The 23,002-nt window shown below is 45.7% G+C and overlaps 1 long non-coding RNA gene across 1 annotated transcript; it reads left to right on the top strand.

Moving 5' to 3' along the window:
• The first annotated feature begins 3,109 nt into the window (after positions 1–3,109).
• Positions 3,110–17,797, top strand: LOC144141350 (uncharacterized). The gene is made up of 3 exons (XR_013316542.1): positions 3,110–3,209; positions 3,603–3,744; positions 16,672–17,797. It is a non-coding gene; the product is annotated as an uncharacterized LOC144141350 (long non-coding RNA).
• The last annotated feature ends 5,205 nt before the right edge of the window (positions 17,798–23,002 follow it).

Below are 23,002 nucleotides of genomic sequence, written 5' to 3'. Positions count from 1 at the left end.
TCGAAGTCGTACACCATTGTTATACCAAGAAGTGGATTCTCAGGTGTTTCAGGTCACTTGTCCAGTTTATTGAGGGCATGTTGAAATCACCCGCCGTAATAATCCTGCGATGTTCGCTTCTGTCATAAAATCCAAAAGCGACGTTAGAAACTCGGGTGGGGAAGGCGGTTGCCGGCATACCGAGCAAACTGTAAGCGCATGGCCCTAGAAAGTTACTTCCAAAAACACGCTGTCGTGAGCGTCAATCTGCGGAAGCAGAGTGCCTGAAAACGATCTTTTTAATTTGACAGCAACACCTCCCCGGGAAGAGTAATCCCGACGGAATATTTGGTGCGAGTCAGGTACATTACAGTCGTCGCTGATACCATCGTGCAACCATCTTTGACTTATGACAGTTAGGTCGAGATCATATTTGTACAGAAGACGTTCTAACTCAAAAATTTTATTTGCTATGCTTCGGGCATTCAAATTTAGGAGCATCAGCGGTTTTCTTACAGCGCAAGCTTCCCGTCAATGTTCGGCATAGGCGACTGCTTTAGCGGATGCCACGTGCGCAGTAGCCTTGAAAGGTTCAGCACGAGTTTCACAAGTGCCCATAGCAATGCGTTGTTGCCTAGTGTCACCCCAAGTATAAGCTACACCATCGACATTCATTGTATCATAAATAAGCCCAACGCTTTCGCAATTTTCCTTGTCTGCCTTCGCAGACGGCCACAACAGTTCGCACTTGCGTAGGGTGGATAGACTGAAGTCGTTTCGGATGAATATATTAGTGCCTCTGAGTTTGCCGGCGCTACACAGGATAAGTTATTTCTTCTTCAGAAAATCCTGAAAATACACGATCACTGGCCTATTTCCAACACGTTTCCAGAGACGGTGAATTCTTGTAACGGACTTGATGGGCTTGTTTTGTGAAAACTCTATTAATTACTTGCTCACGCGACATTTAACCACTTTCATCAGCCCGGTACTCAGTACCATAGACAACAAGGTTGGACCATTGACTGCGGCCTTCAATGTCAGTTATTTTGTTGATCTGTCGCTCAATTACATCTTCAAATGAAAGTAGTTTGTCCTGTAGTGTTTCGATTTGCGATGTTTCGCGCACGTCGAGTATTACCTTATCCAGTTCGCTCCTATGGATATTTAACAAAGTAACGACTATTTACAAAGTAACAAAGGAACAGTAACTTACTTCGGACATGGTTAAAATTGATTACTGGCCCTTAGTTAAAAGTGATGATTGACCCTTCATTAGTTCTTCAAAGATTTCTTCAACTGTTGGGCCAGGAATTTCTTCCACGTCAACGCAGGCGATGTGTTTACATGCACTAAAAAATCGTACAAAAAATTAGTGCCCGTCCACTCTGTGAAGAAGGATGACCTGCAAAGCTGGAGGCAGTCCATTGAGTACACGAAAAAAAGCACGTCTGTTTGTAATTTACGAGTGAGCACACTTCCTAGCCACGTCCGATGGAGCACACATCCCATTCACTGAAAGAACCTCCGAAAGATCCAAGCTTTGTTCTTGCAGACAAACACGGGGCTGCCTGTACCCCCCTCCCGCGTCGTAAGCATCTTACTGTTTGCGTAACCCACAAACCCACTCCGCTCTACCACTACGGACTCCAGACAGGTCCCATTTGACGTTTAAAGTCCGCGTTTAAACCTCGCACCAGTATAACGGGCATGCCATCCCTCAGTACGGGCATGAACCCTATAGCCGCGCGTGCACGCTCCCCCCCTGCCTGCCTCCCACTGCTTTCCACTTCAAACCTGCGCACGCATAACCCGGCAACCGTTCATGTGCGCGCGCTTAGAAGTGACAGACGCGGTCGAAAATATCTCCTAAAAGCCCTCTAAAGAAGTGATATTGGATCACGCTGGCGTTGCAAGTGGGAAAGTTGCTGTTCATCCAGGAGGGATTAGCCGCTACTCGACGAGCGCTGTTGCGAGGTTTAATTCGTACTTTAAACTTCAAATGGGACCTGTCCGGAGTCCGTAGTGGTAGAGCGGATCGCGTTTGTGCGTTACGCAAACAGTAAGATGCTTTGCAAGCGGGCAAGTTCCTGTTCATCAGGGAGGGATTCGCCGCTACTCGACGAGAAGAACTTAGGGCTGTAACAGCGGCGCCAGCAGCTTTCCTTTGTTTTTGCCCCCGTTCGCGCTTGTGTTCGGCCAACGCTGGAATTCTTGCTCTTCCTCCTCCAAACGAACGGCATGCATCCGTGCCATATTGGTTGAATTCCTTGAAGTAGTTGAGCTCTATTCTGGCGTACGAACATGTGGATGAACATTTTCCTTCCCCCTTGTAATAATCTTACTGTGTGTGTAAGATGTCTGTGTAAAACCCACACACGAACCACTCGATTGGGAGGACAGCCGACTAACCGCATTGAGCCATGTAATTTCAACTGTCATTTCATCGGTAGCGGCATGAAGAGTAGCTGTGCGTGCATGTTCCCCTTTTTCCACCCGCGAACCACGCACGCATAGACTGGTGATGGCGCTTACTTAGGCGTGAAGACACCGGCGAGAATATCGCTTGGAAGGCCTTCCAACTTGAGAAAGAAAAATATGGGCTCACGCCGACGTTTCAACTGGGCAAGGTTCTCTTCAACCGGGAGGCATTCGCAGCTACGGGGCGAAGTGGAATTTGATCGGAAACGGCGACGGCGGGTTTCGATCCTTTTAGGGGGCAGCCCTTTGGCAGCCGTTACCTGGGCCTCGCGGGAGCGGTGTCTGTTTATTACCGCGTAACCGAGTGAGCGAGCAGCGAAGAAGGAAGGAAGCGTCTAGCGAAGGGGGAGGTGGAGGCATCCGACTAAAACCCGCCCGCGACCGCCGCCAAATCGGCCTAAACGCACCAAACTATGCTGGCAACGCTGTCGTTTTTGCCTCAAAACGTCTCCAACTTTGGTCTGAAAAATCGAGGGCCTTTGGCCGTGCTGACAACATTGTTTTGCGCATTTCTTGCTTGTCCGTCCGCGCGGGCCGTGCTTCTTCCTGCTTCTCCGGTACCGTTTCGACTGAACGGCCGGACGGCCTGTGCGCCTTCGTGGTTTGGAATCGCAGCTTTTACTCCAACTGAAGTTCCGACCGAGCCTCACGTCAGTCTGCGCCTCAGCTTCGACGGCGCAAAGTCGGAGACTTCGCTAGCTCGGTTTCGTGGCCGTCAACGTCGGTGGTAGCAACAAGGTCGTAAGGAGGTAAGTGTCACATCGCCCTTTTCATACGGAGAAGAAAACACACAAGGTGATGTTGCCTTTAGTGTTCGTGGTAGAAGTGTAGGCTAATTTCAAAGTGGATAAGCTACGTGCCATTTCCTGCGAAAGCACACCCTAAACACACGCTAGTGTCGTAATGTTTTTCTTTTTTAACTTACAGGCTCATATGCGTAACTGTTGGCTAGAATCTTCTGTGGTGTCACTATGCTTACCACTAGTGACAGTTATTACATGGAGGCTTACTACGTTAACAGCCGTAGTAAGCAGAACAGGGGTTTTAGATTGCACGCACAAATGTAAAGCAAGCAATGTTTCGGAGATATTTATTTCGTATCATGTGTCATCAAGACGCCGCTCACTGCGCTTTCGTTACAGGGGCTGATAAATTTCCACCACAGTCCCAGCATGTGTACGAGTGGCTGATCGGTGACCTGCTCCGTTTCTAAGAGCCAGACCTACCTCAAGATACTGCTTGTCCATGTCTTGGCATACAGGGTGCCACTGTCTCATTGCGGATGTAAGTGTTTCGCCGAATCTGCGCTCCCGATCCTGTTTTTCGTAGACAGTGCCGTGCAAGTATATTTCTGTTGAGGAGCCACATATATATGTGGCGTGCGTGCGTGTGTGTGTGTGTGTGTGTGTCGATACAATTTGCACCTGTCCTCACAATTTCTGTTCTAATTTTTTTTAAAAACAGAATGGAGAATTTTCAGCGTTTGTATGCAGGAGTTGGAAGATGGAATTTATTTCACGGAATGCATGTCATGACTTATTCTGTTGGAGGGAAAGTGCAATAGAGATACTTGATGCTTTCAATGAACAAATACTGTGTAGCATGTGGTGGGCCCACTTAACACACTCACGTTTGACTCCCGACAGTTGGTGTTAAGTGTACGTAATGCAGCTGCTTCTCTTTTTCAATTGCTATAATCGCACTACAAGGGTTGCTGAGCATGGTCGTTTTATATGTTATTGAATTGCTAAAGATTGCAATTTACTAATGTAATTGCACTTCAGCAGAAATTTTCTCAAGCAATACAAGTGTGGTTTCAAAATTCCAGGAGTCGTGTAGGTAATCAAAGAATAGGTAGCAATCGCTACTTTTCGCTAACACGGGGCACTTCTTGGCCGGTCTCACATCACTAGACGAGAATTTTCCTCGCATTGCTCATGCTATAGTCATCGTCCTGAGCCTATTTGTGTACACTGTAGAACAAGAACTAAGGCCTGCCTGCTGCATTTCCGATTGCTGCTATCTTGCTTTGTCCAGATCCATTTGTTATTCAGAAGAACTGCGAGCTGGGCGTGTTGGTACATGTTCCAGGTGGGATAAGCGCTACAGTAACAAGGACAAGTGAGTACACGGGACAAAGCGCTACTAGCAACTGAAGATTTTATTACTGCAAAACATACATATATACAAAGAATAAACGCCTCAGTCATCACTTCAAATTTCACAATCTACCATCTGAAAAGATCAAGGCGCACCGACAACCAAACATTTTATAGATATTCACACCGCACGTGTGCTGACACGAAAGGCGCCACACACTTTATCAACCCTGATTTAAAAAGGCATACTCAGTGTCAGACAGCAGGACCGATGGTTGGCTGACACATACATTCCCTTCTTTCTTTATACGGAAAGCTTCTATTATTTCTCTTGTCAGCCGTGTTTTGTGTTTATCAACAATTATCGTATCTCGCAGTTTTGGGTGGCATTTGCAGTCTTTGCAATGAACGGCTAAATGTAGATGGCAATCACTACGTTGATTGCCATCTACATCTGCAAGATCCGGGTAGCATCGTGGTACAATCGAGCCTCGCTTTGCCCTCCTGAGGTGCAGGCTTTGTGCGGGCTTTTCGCTCCCACACGTGGAAACAGTAGGCGGATATGCCAAAAGCTGGCCTCGGAGTGGGGCTTTCACGTTCGATTCCTCAAGGATCGCCTGTGTGTGGCCTGCTACGGACAAGGTGGGAACGGCTACCGCTGCTTCCAGGAATGGACAAGGATATCGGAGAGTGCTACGGAAACCTTGTGGAACCAGGTACGACCGAATTTACCGAAGAAGAAGAGACAAAGGAAAAAGGATGGCACAGTCTTGGTCCTAGGGGATCTTCAGCTGCCAGACGGACATAGGGACCTTCTGCAACGTGGACCCAAGTTCTGCGTCGAACCTGTTTTGATGCCCGCCGAAAAGGTAGAGCTGTCCAGGAGTGTGGCCCGCCAAGTGAAGGAGGAAGAAAAACCAAGGTGTGTTACGGAATGCGTTAAGGTGTTTGCCTCTCGTAATGTAAGACAAACGGTAACCGGTAGTTTCGGGCCATTGATAAGGTTTCTGGCAAACAGTGGCTCTCGTGTGGCAGTTTCCGATAAGGAGTGTTTTTTTGTTGTTTTGCCAGAAGGAATGTTCGTTGAGAAGGCTAAGAGCGCCATCAAGAAGAATTTTCGTGAGGTAAAGGAAAAGGCCACTGTCGTTAAGCGGCGCGCGGTGAAATTGCTTGGCGATTTGAATTTGGGCCGGTTGTCCTCTGCAGTTAAAAGTGAGAAAGGCCTGACGTTAGAAGCGTTCTTCACCGTAAAAACCCATAAGCCCGAGTACCCGTTCCGCACAATTGTCTCGGAAAAGGGTTCATGGCCGCACATTGTTTCGGGTTATCTGCAGAGGCATTTAGATTCGCTTCGCCTGTCGGATCCGTTTCTGGTTCGCAATTCCACCGATGTTGTAGATTACCTGCGAACCGATGGTGTGAGGGTTTCTGATGCCTTCAGTGTAGATGTTGTTGACCTGTACTATTCCATTCCGCATGCACCTTTGCTACAAAGTGTGAAAGAGTGCATCACCAATGATAATGACGAAGTTGCGTTCCGTAATGCTTGTGGGATTTCTGTCGAAGGTTTCCTACAGTTGCTTGCGCTATACCTAAGATCGACACTGGTCGCGTGGGGAGGGAAAATATACGTACAGAAAGCAGGCATTTGCATTGGTTCTCGTGTTGCCCCAGTCCTTTGCAATATTTTTCTGAGCAAAGTTGACAGAACAATTGAAACTGAACTGGAGGGCATGAATCTGAAGTTGTTTAGGTTTGTTGACGATTATCTTGTTTTGCTCAGAAACACCGCGGTTACAAATACGCTCATAGATGTCATGAAGATTTTCAAGAAAAAAGGGCTTGGCCTTGAGTACACGTTCGAGGTAACAAAGCAACGCGAGCTTCAATTTTTAGACATCTTGATTAGGTTTCTCCCCACCCACACTTGCTGGATGTACCACCCTAGGTCCACCAAGAGTTTGATAAGCTACGAATCGGCCCATTCAAAGCTAGTAAAAAATGGCGTCGCCATTTCCTGCATCAGATCTGCGTTAACAAAATCCTGCGAACATTTGGTGGAACAAAGTGTCGCCGCTCAGGTAGACCGGTTAAGAGCGGCCGGGTTTCCAGATGAGTGTGTTCTGTTGGCGTGCGAGAGGAATCGCCGAGAGGTTAAAAGGCCAGGGTGCACCGATCAGAGCAGGGCAAAAGAAGCGGATTCCAGCAAAGAGAAGATAGCGGTGATTCCGTACCTTCATGGCACGTCTCATCGCCTAAAGAAGATAGCGTCGAGATATGGGGTGCGCGTGGTGTTTTCAGCTAAAAACAAACTGGCGAAAATTTGCCCAGCGGTGCAAAGGGTGGCAGAAAAGAAACCAACAAGGAAGAAGGGTTGTGGTAGGAAACACGGCACAAAGTTTTTGGAGTGCAAAAAAGACGTAGTATACAGTATTCCATTAACGTGTGGAAAGAAATACGTAGGGCAGACCGGCCGATGCCTGAACGTACGCCTTCGCGAACATCAGAGCTCGTTAAAAGGGTCACCGTATTCACATTTAGCCGTTCATTGCAAAGACTGCAAATGCCACCCAAAACTGCGAGATACGATAATTGTTGATAAACACAAAACACGGCTGACAAGAGAAATAATAGAAGCTTTCCGTATAAAGAAAGAAGGGAATGTATGTGTCAGCCAACCATCGGTCCTGCTGTCTGACACTGAGTATGCCTTTTTAAATCAGGGTTGATAAAGTGTGTGGCGCCTTTCGTGTCAGCACACGTGCGGTGTGAATATCTATAAAATGTTTGGTTGTCGGTGCGCCTTGATCTTTTCAGATGGTAGATTGTGAAATTTGAAGTGATGACTGAGGCGTTTATTCTTTGTATATATGTATGTTTTGCAGTAATAAAATCTTCAGTTGCTAGTAGCGATTTGTCCCGTGTACTCACTTGTCCTTGTTACTGTAGCGCTTATCCCACCTGGTCCATTTGTTACCCCTGGGTTTTCTTCTCTCACACCCCTCCACTGAGTGGTGTCTTCTTCAGGTCTCTCGTTCCTTGGTGGCATTGTCATAGGTGTGAGCAAGCTTTCATGCGACAAAGGTGCTTTCGAACGAGTAGGTCATGCCAAGTTCTTTGATGAAAAATTAATCCTGAAAGCAATGTTTGACTTCGATCTTTACGTACAGGTGCCGTCATAAGTGGAGCACGGGAGCTGCGGCCGAATTGTAGCGGAGCGCCGTGTAGCTGTACCGGCGGTAGATGAAAGCACGAGAACACGCATGCGCGCCTGCCGACGGCGATAGCCCATCTGTACTTCTAAAACCACTTTTTTTAACCTGGCTTCAAGCATTGTTCGCAGCATACTGGTCTCGGCAATGGCGCTGATAGCGTACACACGTAAAAATATTTGAACGAAAAACTCACTACAAATTCCCGTGACAGCGTGCCGCTTCTCCGGCAGCTGGAAGTGCGCCAGAGACGCTGCCAGAATCGTCTCTGCTATCAGCGCCGTCGCCGAGAGCGGCACTGTGCTGCGAGCAATGCTCGAAGCCAAATTTAAAAAGGGGTTTGAGGGGTAGAGATGGGCCATCGCCGTCGACAGGCGCGCATGCGTGTTTTTGTCCTTTCATTTACCGCCGGTGCAGCTACATGGCGCTCCGATACAGTTCGGCCACAGCTCCTGTGCTCCAATTACTTATGACGGCACCTGTACACAGTCACAGACTGATTTCTTAGATTATCCAATCATTCAGACACGTCAGTGGCGCTGCCGTCCACCCTATTGTGCCAGTGTATAACGACGTCTGAAACTTAATGTGCTGAAGCCATTCACCATCTGATTTTTCTGACTTTTTGTTTGCCGTGATGAGAGGTTAAATTGGCAATAACCGCAGGATCCCTATTGCTGTTCGCTTTATCCTACAGCCTTCAACTAGAATTTTCATGTACCACCCTCTGCTAACCTTTTTTTTACTTCATATTTTGGCCATGCAGCATATGAAGAAAAGATATGACGGTAGAAGAGAGAGAAGGGGTACAAAATCACAGGTAGTCAGGAAATTGATGCCCACAACGGAGAAACTTGTGATGCTTCCATGTGAAGGAGGAGAAAGAGCAGGCTCAGAAGAAGTTGTCCAGTGCCAACCTCCTCTGAGCCTGCTCTTTCTCTTCCTTCACATGGAAACATCATAAGTTACTTCGTTGTGGGCATTTACTGTGCCTTAGATATCTGCTTTTGGCATTTCTTTTTTTGCTCCGACCCTGGTTTCTACACACGATTATTACCAGTGAGATTTCGTTCTCTGTGTACATTCGTTTTTTCAACTGCTCTCACATTCCCTAGAAAGTTTGAACAATTGGTCAGCTTGTTCATTCATTTAATCTTGCATAACATATTAACTAGAGATGTGCAAAAAGGAAATTTCGAACTGTGCATAAAATACAAATAGCAAAAACTGACTGGCTTGAATGAATCAAATATATTCGAATACAGATATCTTTTTCATTGTTTATTATAGAGTTTTTAAAACAAAGTGACAAAAAAGATAACTTAGGCAGTCATCAGGACCTGAGGCATTAGAATATTTATGTATCGCTAGGAAAATGGTACAAAAAATGGCAAGTAAATGGCAACCACATGCAGCGACAGCAAAACGTAACTCAATGGGTACAGCAAACTGGTAGTGTGGATGACGGTGACAAGCGAAAATGTGTATAATCAGGTTGCTAAGGGAGTCGACAGCAGAAGGCGACGGGCTGACGGCGCCGCTTGCTTTTTGCTGTACAGAAGCAGCCCACAAGTGAGCAGCAGCGACAAACGACGACGTCGGAGGGCATTGGCGGCAGTTTGATCATTTTTTTCACTTGTTGCTGTCACTCGTGCTATCTGTTTGGTGTACCCATTGAGTTACAGTTTTCACGTCGCTTCTCGCTGTCGCTGCATGTGGTTGCCCCTTAAAAGATTAAGACAGTATGGCAAGGCAGCGGAATGAAATTTGGCACACCCTGCCGTGGAAAATGCGGTTTCCTCAACATGTTGTGACCAGAGAAATTATACAGTTGGCTACCATTAGTACAAAGTCCACAACAAAAAAACACAAGGCACAATAGCGCATTGCCATTGGTCCGCAACAATCTTCTCTTCTTGCTTTTGTTTTGTTGCCCATTCGAATGTGACACAGCTTGCCGTTATAGTTCAGATTTGTGGTGAAAATCGAAGCCTGAAGCTTTCACCACGCAAACTGTTGCACGGAGCTGTGCGCAACAAAGAAAGTTGAGGGCCTCAAAAGAGAGATGCTTACACTGGCACAAGTCTCAAGTGACCGGCTGCTTTATCAGCTATGCGCTGCCTCTGTTGTGATGGTGCCAACATTGCAGGACACGGCGGTGTTTTGACGCCTTAAAATTTCCAATTTTGTGAAGATGTGATGTTCACCTTGATGCTTTTTATTCGAAATAACTTTCAATTAATAGAAAAATTGGGTTTCAGCTTTAAATTACCAAGCAATTTCTTCTACTAAATTGAATGTAACATTGGTGGGACCAGAGCATTGCTTCCAATTACCTGAAAATTCCAATTAGCTGATGATCAAGAGTCAACTGCATTTGAATGGCTTGCTCCAGGCATTGAAAAGAGGTTAGGTACGTTAGTGGTTTCCTTGTTAGTGGTTACGTTAGTGGTTTCCGTAACCTTGATTTCTCACTCATACCACCATATTGATGGGAAACTTCTTTCCAGTTTATAAATTTTGCCCAGGTAGCGTTGCACCTCAGCCAACATTGGCTGCCAGAGTTCCACTCTTGTGCAAGGCTTTTGTGGTAGGCTTTCTTGCATGGCTTGGGCGTCGTGCCAAAAAAGCTAACACCCAAGAAAGTGCCATGCAGTGAAGCTTGGAATTTTGCATGTCATGTGGCAGAGCCAACTTTTATTTCTGTATTAATGAGCTGCAAACCTTATCTGCTCCATGAGGATAAATATTTAGTGTTATAAGCAGTGAAGAGCCACTATATTCCCTGGGTACACATGGAGCATGGCTTACAAGGAGAAATAAGATACAAAACGAAAGCAAGTCCTTGGTGGCTCCACAACACTGCAGGGCTCCATAGCCTCCCAGCTGAAGCCAACAGATTGCGTGGTTTCCATCGGAGCTGTCGGGGAACCTCATGACTCGTGCCTCGACAGTGCACCAGGCGAACCTATCAGTTTACGTGATGTTTGTCGAAGGTATTGGAGTTACTAGCACCGTGTCTCGGTATGGAATGTGGTTCGACATCGGGTGTACTGCTAGATTTTGCGCCATATAAATAGACAACATATAAATAGACATCTCATTTTTTTAAATGTTTATACCCGTGGTGGACTTACTTCTTTTACCCATTTTTTAACTCTAAAACTGATGCTTCACTTAATTATTCTACTACTTCGAGTAAAGTGGATCAGGAAATTTGTAATGCAAGTGAAAGGTGTCGTGACCATACCACTTTTTACATTCTGTCTTGCATGCTCATGCTCCCAGCGCTGCTGCAGCAGCAAAAAAGAAATGTGAGGAAAAACAGGGAAAAACACTTTTCAAAAATGAAAAAGGGCCGGAGTTATACAGCTGTATATCATACTCTTCCTGACTGGGATAGATAGATTGAACAAACTTCAGAACCAACCAAATTTCAGAACTGTTCAGCTACAGAAATAATTTTTTTGCAACGCAGCTTGCTAAGGCAATCTGCTTGCCATTTCTTTTTTAGAGCGCACCTCTTAAGAGGCCAACTGCACTCAAATTTCACCTCGACCAAATTTATTTTAATGTCTAGTAAGTACCCCCACATCAGCTGGGACACGAGTGGTAGCCCCGTGAACTGCCTCGTTAATCAGTCAGAAGCGTTTACAAAAGCTCCACCGCAGACCACGCTGCACCTGCCGGCAGATTGCGTAAACAGCCATGACACGCCTGTGACGCTCCAGCTGACGGTGGCTTCTTCCTCTGGCCAGCCATGCAGCTAGAGAACCAGTCAAGCTCTGCTGCGAACACTTCACCCGTTTGCTGCCCCGCACGCCGTCCGGCCGCTCGCTGGATGGCTGCAATGTCATTTTAATGGCCGCGCTCTCCTCGATTTCGGTTTCAAAATCGCCGGTTTTTGCTAACCGCTTGCGGCGTCCACACGCGTATTTCACCCGTTGTATTTTGCATCTTGCTTTCTTTTTCAGCAGACTATACGGAAATGGTGTTTTCAAGAGATCGAAATTTTGAATGCAGTTGGCTTTAAGTGCCCGCTTGATGATTCCTGTGGTTTCGTGTGGCCGTCGACTTTGTTGTAACCGAACAAAGAAGAGGGCACTGGAGATAAATGAGATAGAGCAAGCAGGAAGGCGGAGGAGAAAAGTAAAATGAAAGTGTGAAAGGGAGGGCAGTACGCAGAGGCCACGCGAGACATGCTCAGTGGCACCGAGGCGCTGTGAGAAAATGCCAGAGTAGCGTCTGCGTCGTGTGTTCACTGATGACACGATCACTTCCTGAGACACAGCAGCTACACGCTGTCACCAAGAAGACTGCAGTTTGCACTGCGCTCCAATTTTGCATTAGGGAGTATCGTATTCTTGAGCCGTCTTTTTTTCTTTGATGATTATTCCTAGCGCAGTATTCAGAAAAGTTTGCAGTATCCTAGTTTTGTTATCATGTTTACTTTTACAGCACCCAATGCAGATATGCTGCTACCAATAATCTCAAAATCACACACCGTAAACAGCTCACTGCAATTGAAGAACAAAACACACTTGGTCTGCCGACAGTATTCAGCACATTTATTTTGCATTCCGAGTTTTCGAATGATACTTCAGCTTTATGTGCACAGAGGGCAAAGGTATCATCAGGCTGGACTCCAATGTGCCAATGTATTTTTCCAACAATGCTCCAACCATACACAAGAAATCGCTGTTTCTGAACCAAAAGAAAAAAAACAAGCTATTCTTGGTTGCTCGCCGCTTTTATTGTTTTTTTTTTCTTTTTTGTCAGATTCATAGCTTGTTCTATTTCGCCCGTTTGGAGAATGCAGAAATTTGTGGAAGCTTACCTCAGGTGTCACATACACCTGATGGAACATAGCTTGCACCACATGAAAAAGACAGTGAAAACGTGTCTGTTACCAATGGCTGGCTTTCTTGAAAGAAAACTAGCAGCAAGCCACACAGTCAGCAGCAGCGGCATGACGGAAAAAAAGCGCGCTTACCGACCGAAAGACAGCGTACCTAAATAACAATATGTTGTCACCGATACTTAGCAAGAGATTAGGTCGAACACTGTATACAAATCTGCTTGTATGCATTTAAAATTTGCCACCAATCTACCATGCTGAAGCAACTGCTACAGGCACATTCTACAATTGCTACAAGTGCACCATGATTTGCTACAGCGGATTTCGCGTTTTTGTGGATTAATACCATGCTATTTTGGCTTTCTCTATTACCATTTCATATTTGCTTTCTTTTGAAGCTTAACGAGTACTCAGATCGCAATAATTGTAAGTGGCCGCTAAATTTAGCGAAATGTCGATGCTGGTCTGGTAACTTTGATGTAAACAAACATTCAAGATGGCGGCGCCCATATATGCTTACGGCAATTGAGTTATCGAACTCAAATACCGCTTATTCATTAGTTACGGTCTATATTACGCTGTTTTTGAGATTACGTGACGCACCCGAAGCCGGAAAAGCTTCGGAGCCTAGCGGTTCTGTACAGTTAACCTGTGTAAAGTGCTAATATTAGCCAGTGAAAGAGGCCGAACTGCTTACCGGCGTTGTCGCACCTCCCGTGGCTGTAATTTGGTTGCTTCATTGGGGCTCTTCGATTTACAGTCTCAGACTCACTGTGGGGTAGTCCGCGGGTAGTCCGAGGATTCCCCGAAGTCATAGGGATACATGGGAAAATCGAATGCCGGACTGCTTCTCGGGGAGTCCGCGGTGAGTCCGAGACTGGAAATCAAAGAGCCCTACTGTTTGCGGTTGCGCCGTTGTTTTTATAGTACTCCTTGGATGTTCAGGCATGATTTGCAGTCAGTGTAACTTGCCTTGTGGCATCGATTTCGTTAAAAACTACGTAGAATGACCGTTACGATGTGCCGATATTCGGATCAAGAACTTGTAGTGACGATGCGATGACGATTGGATGTCTTGCGAGTAACGATTGTGCGAATCAGTCAGTGATCGAATATTATTCTCTAAACATTTAAATTTGATTAAATCTGATTTTTATGGGGTTAAAATTTACGAGTAAATTTGTGTTAACGTATGATCCTATCGGACCGCGGTAAGGCGAGGGCGACACTCGCAAAAATTGCTCACTGCATCGGTGGCGCAGCTGGTTGTGGTGCGGACGTTCAATGGGCGTGTGTAGCGAAAATAAGAAGTTCATTAGACACTGAAATCGTGCGTAATAGCCGAACATAAGAGACAGGACGAGATTGCAATAGACGTTTGCATGTTTTGGAACATGCAGTGAGCACCTTGCTTACACATTGGTTGACTTCCACGACCAAACGAATATGGTGCTTTTTGCTTAAGCTATCACGTATTACTTCACATGGAGTAACCTGGAATGCTATACTCATACACTGCAGGGTTTCGTTACGTTCCAATGTCCATGCAATTCATCCAGTACCAGCACCCCACTGTCGCTCGGCTGAATGCTGGGAGTGCCACATTTTATCAGAAAATGTGATGTGTACCTGACTATATCAAAATTTTCCTGTATCCACAGTACAAACGTCAGGAGTTCCTCCACCACAATTTCATCTGGCTAGTCTTACCTTCGGGTGGTGTTGTAGTTGCCAGGGCCAAAATGCATTGGCTAGGAAGCTATGCACAAGTTTATGTATCTTGCCTATGCCACTAGTGCATATGTATACAACATAAGCTGGCACACATATATACATGCACCAGCATATATACTTACAGAATGCAATGCATGCCGGATGAGAAAAATTTGTTTACCTAATGTGAATCGATGTGGTAGCGCTCGAACAGTCACTAAGCACTGCTTAGGGCATGTGTAACATGCTAAGCACTGCTTGGTGACTGTTACTTATCTTGCTTTGTGCAACTAGTTGAGCCACTATTCTGGGTTCAACACTTCATGATGACCTTGGCATTTTTTACTCTGCGAAGTTCTAAAAGCGTGATAATGAGCACTAATATCAGCTGAATTACATGGCCTCTCTTTCTGAAACTATTAAAAGGTGATAAAGGCGATACGCTGCCCTACCACCAGACGATAAGGCCATGTAAGCTGGATCCTGACTATATATACCCTAGCCTCCTCCTCTTACTGCCATCTCTGTGCAGTTACTGCTCTCTCCATTGGTTCTTGCAGCAACTGCTGTACCTAGCATACCCGACGCCCCTGGGCATTGCCTATAAAAGCTCGTTTGCTCACTTAACATTCTTTCGCTCTGTGAACTTTTATTTTGCCCTGGATGCGGTCTAATAGAAGGGAAAATGTTTGGGCGTGTTGGTTCATACTCTCACGAGAAACATAGCGCAGTAAAAACAATAAGTCGAGGACGGGACAAGTGCAAGGTTTCAACAAATGCTTTATTGCAGGGCCAGCACATATAAAGACATCTGGCTCGTAAGAGGAGAAAAGAAAAAATAAATAAACAACAAAAGATGAGACGAAACCCGCCACATGCCGCCTACACCATGAAATCAAGCTCTGGCTTTGATAAAGCCATAGACAGTCTACGGACACACTGATCACCAGAACATGCTATCTCACTTGCTTCCACAAGTTTCTCGTCAGCCTAGAGCAGTGGTAATGCAAAACAATTGTCTGGTCGTACATGGGATAACAAAGGTTTCCCGATACACACATTTTACAATGGGCAGCCAGGTGGCTGTTAGTGGGATCAATGTCTTGTTCACAGCCCCGAACAGGCTTTTGGGCTTGTGCAGGTTAACCTGCCTAACGCGTGTGCAAAAACCGGTCTCCTCTAAGCTGGTACGCTGTGGGCATCATGCTGTCTACAAAATTTCACTCTCATGTGGCAGCGACTATACTGGCCAAACAAGCAGATATTTGAATGTCCATTTAAGAGTACAAGAATAAAGTAAGCAGCGTTGCCACTGACGGCCAGCGGGCTTCCCATTGTAAAAAGTGCGTATCGGGATACCTGTGTTATCCCCTGCACGACGAGATGATTGCTTTGCATTACCACCAGTCTGGACTGACGAAAGAACTTGTGGAAGCAACTGAGATGGCATGGTCCGGTGATCAACGCATCAATACACCATCTATGGCTTTACGAAAGCTAGAGATTTATTTCTTGGCGTAGGCGGCGCGTGGTGGTTTTTGTCTCATCTTTCGTTGTTCGTTTTGATGTTTTTCTTTATTTCTCTCCTACTATGAGCCAGATGTTTTTATAAGTGCAGGTCCTGCAATAAAGCATTTGTCGAAAGTAAGCTCTTGCCCTGGCCTCACCTTGTCCTTTGTTTCTACTGCACTGTGTTTTCTGTGTGGTCTACGTTGTTACACTCTTTTTTTTTCTGTCTTGCACGTCACTTTTTTATTCCATGCCCATTGACTCCACACTTTGACATAATGACAGATGCGATTCGATAAGGTAGGGCACCTACCAAGCTTGGGCTAAAATTTATCCGTACTACTTGCATCACTACACACCGTCAAAGCCGCCACTGACTCGGGGCAGGAGCCGCACCCCGCTAAGGAGAGGGTGGGGAACAATGGGCGGGATCGCAACTGTGCTTACAAGAAGATGTGGACCTCACTAATGTAACAAAGTCATGAAGTAGTACAGCTTCTTATGTGCAACAGTTACGAACTAGTAGAATGCCACTGTTTCGGTTCCACATCATCGTTCCTTCCCTCGGGTCTTGCCATCCTTCTCATGCTGGCCATGCCATCCAACAAGATGAAGAGAACACACCTCCCTTCCAAAGGGGCAATGTTATGTCACCCATGCCTCATTGACATGAAGCCTCCATTAAGGAGTGCATGTGTGTTTGCTTATGCATACGTGAAATCGCAGTGTGCCCTGCAATCCTTTAAAAGAAGAAATTGATTTTTTTCCCCCTGCAATCCCTTGTCTAACTCTCACTGCACATTTTTTTTTCTTTTGCCAGCAGGGAGCCACAAGCCAGGTAGCAACAAACTTGGTGCAGATTGGTACCACTGGTGTTGTGTCCCTGGAACGAGCCAATAACTTCTGTTCGTGGTCAGCGGGGTAGAGTGTCTCATCTGTTTGAGCAGTGGACTGGAGCCATGGCACTTGCAGAGCAACAAGAAAAAAGCGATTGTTGTGGAGCAATTCAGTGACATTTTGTTGCTCATGCCCTGCCAAAGGGCACAAAGAAAAGTTTTACGAAGAGTTACTGACACTGCTAAACTTTTTTCTTAGCGTGTACATATGACAGTACTTAGTGGTGCCTTGCATCATTCAGCACTGAATTTTATCATTTTAGCTCTGAAAGAATTTCTAGCTCTGTTATAAGGAATTTTAGGTTTACATTGCTGTCAGCACATATATTTAATGAAGCTTGCTTTCTTTTCCGTACAGCAGTTAAAATTTGTAGGTTAATGCACGGAAGCCATACATGAGCTGTAATGCATACCGTAGTTGCAGACTATCGGCTAATTAAACAAGTTGGTGCATTAATGTTGTCTAAGGCTTTGCGCACGAAGGCAATTTTGTTTGCCTTCATAAGAAAAACGGCTGCTCTAGAAATGCACACCTCGTGCAACTGTTTTAATGACAGCGGCGGAGTGAGGAATGAGTTTAAAGAAAAGTTGAGAGGGGGTTTATGAAAAACAGTTTCGCTCCGACCGACTTTATATACAGTGACCTCTCATGCTCGCCGATGCCAAATGTTTTTTTTCTCCTTGTTTGGCCTTTTTTAGTTCTTTCCTATGCCAGTGCACCAGCTTGTGCTGCTTGTGATCCCCATTGAAGCATTGTGAGCTACTTGTCCGGCCTGTTGTCAATGGTATTTCGCCTCCACCTCAGTTTGTTGCACTTATTATAGGCTCATTGACACTGCGCCAAGTACACCTGTGGGCTCGACAGTGTGCTTCAGTGAATCGCTTTCTAAATGCGAAAATATTACTTGCTACCACAACAGCTGACAATTTCCTAATGCATTCCTAACATTCCACGTCACAGAATGGTGCGCACATCCATGGCATTCCATGGATGGTTGTTCCATGGCGTGGACCAGGAAGAAATAAACAAGAAGCACTTGGTGTGCACTGTTGCATATACGCCTCGAACGCGGCCTGTAGGGGCGCCACTGAAATCCCCCTAGCGGCCCGTTTCGAAAGCAGGCGCGGGAGTCTGCGCCCCGCTCCCCAGTGCCGCCGCTGCTTTTGCGGCACGTTCACGACTGAGATTTACCGTTTGTGGGCGTTTGAAATTCATGTTTGTGTGGAGCAGTCACTCTGTTCGCAAATGGGGTTTGTTTACGAGAGTGTAAATGTTTCCGACGCCATCTTAGTGTGGTATTTTCGGTCTGTATAAGCGCCAGGTGTGTGTCACAGGCCAGCGTCGCGGAACCGGCGTATGATGGAGCCGATTGTAGTTACACTGACCTGAATTTACTAGCCGTGTCTCCGTAACCACCGGTTCCTCAGATGTTCATACTACGGCTATACACTACGATTTAAATCGGTTTTGTGCGCTTACATAATCAGCGGAGCACTCATACCTGACAGCACACCAGTTACGTTTGCCAATATTATACCTCAGATATTGTTCACCACCATTTACAAGCCAGTTTCTGTTAATTTCGGGAATATTCAACAAAAGTACGATGGACAATGCATAATTATACTCGGAGATCAGCACACGACAGAGTCGTCTTGTCGTGAGGTGCGCGCCCGCAGACCTTCATCTGCTACATATATCCTCTGCGAGCAGCGCGCAGACGGGCTTACAATATAATCCGCGTCCGCGACTAAATGCTTCTTCGAAATATCGTCATATGGCACAGGGAGCCTGCAGAATAAACCAGAAACTGAAATCAGAGGGCCTTATCACATACCACACACTTCCAACGACACATTTCGTCGCTTGTTGAACAGCCTACTCGGTATACTTCCAAAAATTCGTCCGCCGTACGATCAGCTCTTCGTTGAAGTAGAAAAACAAAAGGAAAGTGAACGCGAGATTTATGTGTGGGTTTACTAAAACGTTCATTGCTTGATTCTGCTCCGCATTTGTACACGGCGTCCCCCTCCCCCCCCCCCACCGATTTCTCGCGAAATATCAGTGCGTTTCTCGTATAGTTGGTCCAGTGAAACCGTCTTTAGCATGCCAGAAGCTGCACTGTTTTTTTTTTTTCATTTCCGTTAGAGCTATTATGTTTCTAAATTTCGCATTGGCACAGCATTTATTTTTCTGTGGTTTCATTTTCTTGGTTCTTGCTATATGGGGTGTGTGGGCACATATTTAACGACGCACAGGCTTGGAATATACTTTACATTTTCGCATGGTTTATATTCTTATAAAAGGCATAAGTTATTGTCCGGGATTGGGTAATCACATCCCCGAAACATAATTTTCTGCGGCGTATATATGCGAAACGAAGCCGCATTCGTTGTCCACGCTGCAAAATGAAGCCAACCTCTCATTGTGCCAGTATCAGGTATAAACGAGGCGTCAGTAGAATTCATTTGTGCCTGATGTTTTGGAGGTGACATGGGTGATATGTTGCTGCCGTCGCCGACGCCCGGAAGAGCGGCGACGAAGCGCGCAGAACCGCGTCCCCGGGTAGCTCTTGCAGGCGATCGCTTACTCTACGAAGACGCAACTGCTTTTTAAGTGACCTAAACGTACTCTTTGCCTATAGTCGTCACCATAACAAGTTTTTTTAGGGCACGGAAAGGCGAAAAGAAGCGAAATAGAACCAAAACACTGCACGAGCCCCTATCAGTCACGCAGCGCAAATCCCGTCAACGCCGCGGAGAAGCGGCGGAAGGCGGCGCAGCGATCGCGAAGCTCGAGGCGTATACTGCTACAGAAAAAGAAACATTTGGTGCTTGGTCAATTCCGATTTCCTTGCAACACGCTCTGTAAGACGTGCAACACAAATATAAATGTGCATTCAAATAAATTGCTCCCACAGTCTTTGTTGGCCCTCTGTTTCAGTCGAGGCAGTGCCGCAGCAGCATGGATAGTGATTCTGTAATGAGTGGCTGCACCGAGTGCACTGTCGGGATTGTAGGCTATAGGCGGCATTGGCGGAACGCTCGACAACAAACCAAGCCAAAAAAGAAGCTGTCGCACTCTCATCCTGTTTAATATGATGAGATCCTGTGCAATTTTCTTGCGTTGCACTTTGAGTCAACCCGATGGTTTACTGTTGCATACAGCTGAGCAACGCCAGCACCGGCATGGCAAAAGCATTTTCTTTTTGTTTGGTTCTTATCGCTTTGGTATACCGGCGTGGCTCAAAAAGATATCACAAAGATAACTATGTGTACGGTTCTCATCGTCGGCCCTGACCAGGGCCAACTCTCGTATACCCAACTTTGCCATTTGTAGGGCTGGCGAGCCACCTTGAGGACGGTGCTACACGAGTGGCACAGTTTATGTGAAAGAGCCGCAGCCCCTGAAGAAGTTTGGATCAACTAGTGCTCCTGCAGCTGGAAAATTGTTATGCTCCCGCGCAAGAATGACGGCATTTCCGTGCTTTAAATGGCCAATTTGGAAATGCTTTGCACAAAGTCAAGCGTTTCCTGTCAAATTTCGCACGTGCGCAAATGACCGTCACGCCAAAAGAAAGCTTCTCCATGTAGAGCCAAGGTCGGTAAAGGTTACGAATGTTTGAATGAATGGGAATGCTCAAAAATTAATGGTAGTTGAGCCAGACAGTGTGGTACCCGTGTGGTTTAGTTGTATACGTTGACTTTTCCATTGGTGAGAGTCAGGTCTGGACGAGCCATTGTATTCTAGGTGCTGACTGGTGATATACATACTAACTAGAATGGTCGGTTGTTATTGGTACAGCCACTGCATTTCGTGCCAACAGTCACTCTGTGAGCAAAATGAAGCTGGGGAGGTTGGAGACTATTTAGCACCACCTGATGGAGTGTGCTGTCCCTACCCAGCAATTTTCAGCACGCTGGCCCTCATTGTCGCCGGCTGCCATGGGAAGGTCGCTATCTATGAAGCCAGCCTGGTTTTAGCCGCAGCGCAGTAAAAAAAACAGCGCAGAAGGAAAGATCCTTTCATTCATCCTCTTCACCTGACCATACACATGATCCACATGGATTATATGTGTATTGTTGTTGAAGTGCAGTTGCAGCATGCCAGGATATAATTTTGAATGGGTACGTGTTTACCTCTCATGGCCATTGCTATTCTTTCTGGTGCCTATAGTTTTGTTTTGTACACCTCATTGTAACCACACAAATGGCGTGTACAGTGCATTTGTGTAAATAAAATTTATTTACAAGTGCGATTCCTTTTCTTGTGTTGCACCTTGTCAATATAGTTTGTATCTACTTGTCCAAGTGTCAGTCCTACAAGTAACCTTCACCGCCAGGTCCTGCATAACAGATTAAAATGAAAATATGGCAGCAAAGCAAGCCATCAAACCTACTTTATTTTTCACTAAGTGCATATAGAAAATTTTCACTGAGAACTATCTGTCGGTCTGTGTACACTAGCTGGCAGGAAAGGCCTCCATGGCAGTATTACAAATTGAAGGAGCTCCCATTCGTAACATGACTGGGACAACAACTCGACCGAAATGTTTACAGAGGTGGCACAACTTTGCACTGCTACTGAGAGCGTTGCCTACCTGTCTGCTATTTTTGTCTGAAAAGGCAATATCTGGTGTAGACCATGGTTTGCTCACTGTTGAAAACAATACCCCAAATTCTGAAAGGCTGCAATAAAATAACACTGGCCTGTCAAAGCAGCACTAAATTTTTTAGTCTTAATATTATAAAATCTGAAAGTAAAGGTCCTATATTGGTCTATGTAATTGAGCGACCCCGACAGCTGAAACTTGTACCCTTTTTGTGTGTGTGGGAGGGGGGGAGGGGGACAGAGGCTTTGTTCAACTTGTGTGCCGAAGCTGCACATGCACCTTGAAGCACACCATATTGGGGGCTATGGATCAATTCTGACCACGTGGGGACCTTGAAATGTGCAGCAAAATCTCTACACACAGGTTTTCTTTTTCGCCTCTACCATTATAATGGCTACCATGGCTGGGATTGAACCCACATCTTCGATCATGGCAGTGAAACATCCTAGCCGCTGGGCCGTTACAGTGGGTAGTGCATAATGGTTTTAATTTAAACTGGATCTATTTCTTGTTAGCAGAAACGTAATTTAAAACAGAACAAAAAGTGCCTTTGGTAATTTTTGTTTGCATCAATAACCTGCTAAGGTTCCCTACAGAACGCACAGCTCCTTAAGTTGTATCAAGCTATAGAACACATGGCAGATCCTGAAGACGTTTTTCAGAAGATCGCAAAATAGAGACCCACGATTAAGGTAAATGTGTCACCCAAACTTATATGGACCGAGCTTTCAAAATGTAAGTAGTGAGAAAATGCGATACCCTGGAACACATGAACGCAATAGCCTAGAAACTTCTAACAGCACCTCTAAAGTGAGTGACCTAGCGTAAATTATGCTGTGTTTTTCCTATTTTGATTATGCCTCAGGCAGGGCCACATTTAGTCAGCAAAGCCAGCTTGCAAATGTGACGTCCGGCTGGATATCACAGGTGCCACGCATGTATACCTTAGTTAACGCTATTTTGCTACTGTAGAGAGCAAATGGCAGATTTATGCTGTACGCTTCTTCTATCCGAAGTGCAATTTTACCGTTCTAGGTATTCAAAATTTACGAACAGAGCTATAAAAGTTTGCTCTGCCATACAACATGCAATCCTTCAAGCTTCACCACAACGAACGCCTGTTTGGGTCGGCTTTTCTGCACGACGACTAAGCCTTGCAAGAAAGCCTAATGCAAGCAACACCTTGAGCAAAGCCAGAGTGGTAACTCTGGTGTACAGTAACTGAAGTGGAATGTTACCTGTGCAAAGTTAATAAGCCGGAAATAAGTGTCCGGCCAATGGGATGGCATGAACGAGAAATTAAGTTATTACTTGTTGGCTATGCCTCGGTAGCATACTGGTCCTAGTAGGCATGCATAGCAAGGGCCTTATTTCAATGACTGGAGGGGCTGCAGCCCGTCAAATATACTTCTATTCAGAGCACGTTGAAGAACCCACATGTCTCCAAGAAAATGTGTGCCAAACTTTTTTCACTAATCCACTGTCTCTTATTCACCTTTTTTTTGTACCATTTCTAAATCAGTGCACAAACTCTACATGTCAGGTTGTGATTAACCAATTTATCTTTTCTCTCTCTTTCAGCTCTGCTTTCAAAGCTGTAAACACACTAAAGCAATGATATTCAGTCGAACATATTTTATTC

Source organism: Haemaphysalis longicornis, unplaced genomic scaffold (genome assembly GCF_048455015.1).
Source record: "Haemaphysalis longicornis isolate Haplotype H1 unplaced genomic scaffold, Haemaphysalis longicornis Haplotype H1 scaffold_6, whole genome shotgun sequence".
Taxonomy (NCBI): domain Eukaryota; kingdom Metazoa; phylum Arthropoda; class Arachnida; order Ixodida; family Ixodidae; genus Haemaphysalis; species Haemaphysalis longicornis.
Note: the sequence above shows the minus strand (reverse complement) of the source record. Positions and strands in the feature narration are given on the sequence as shown.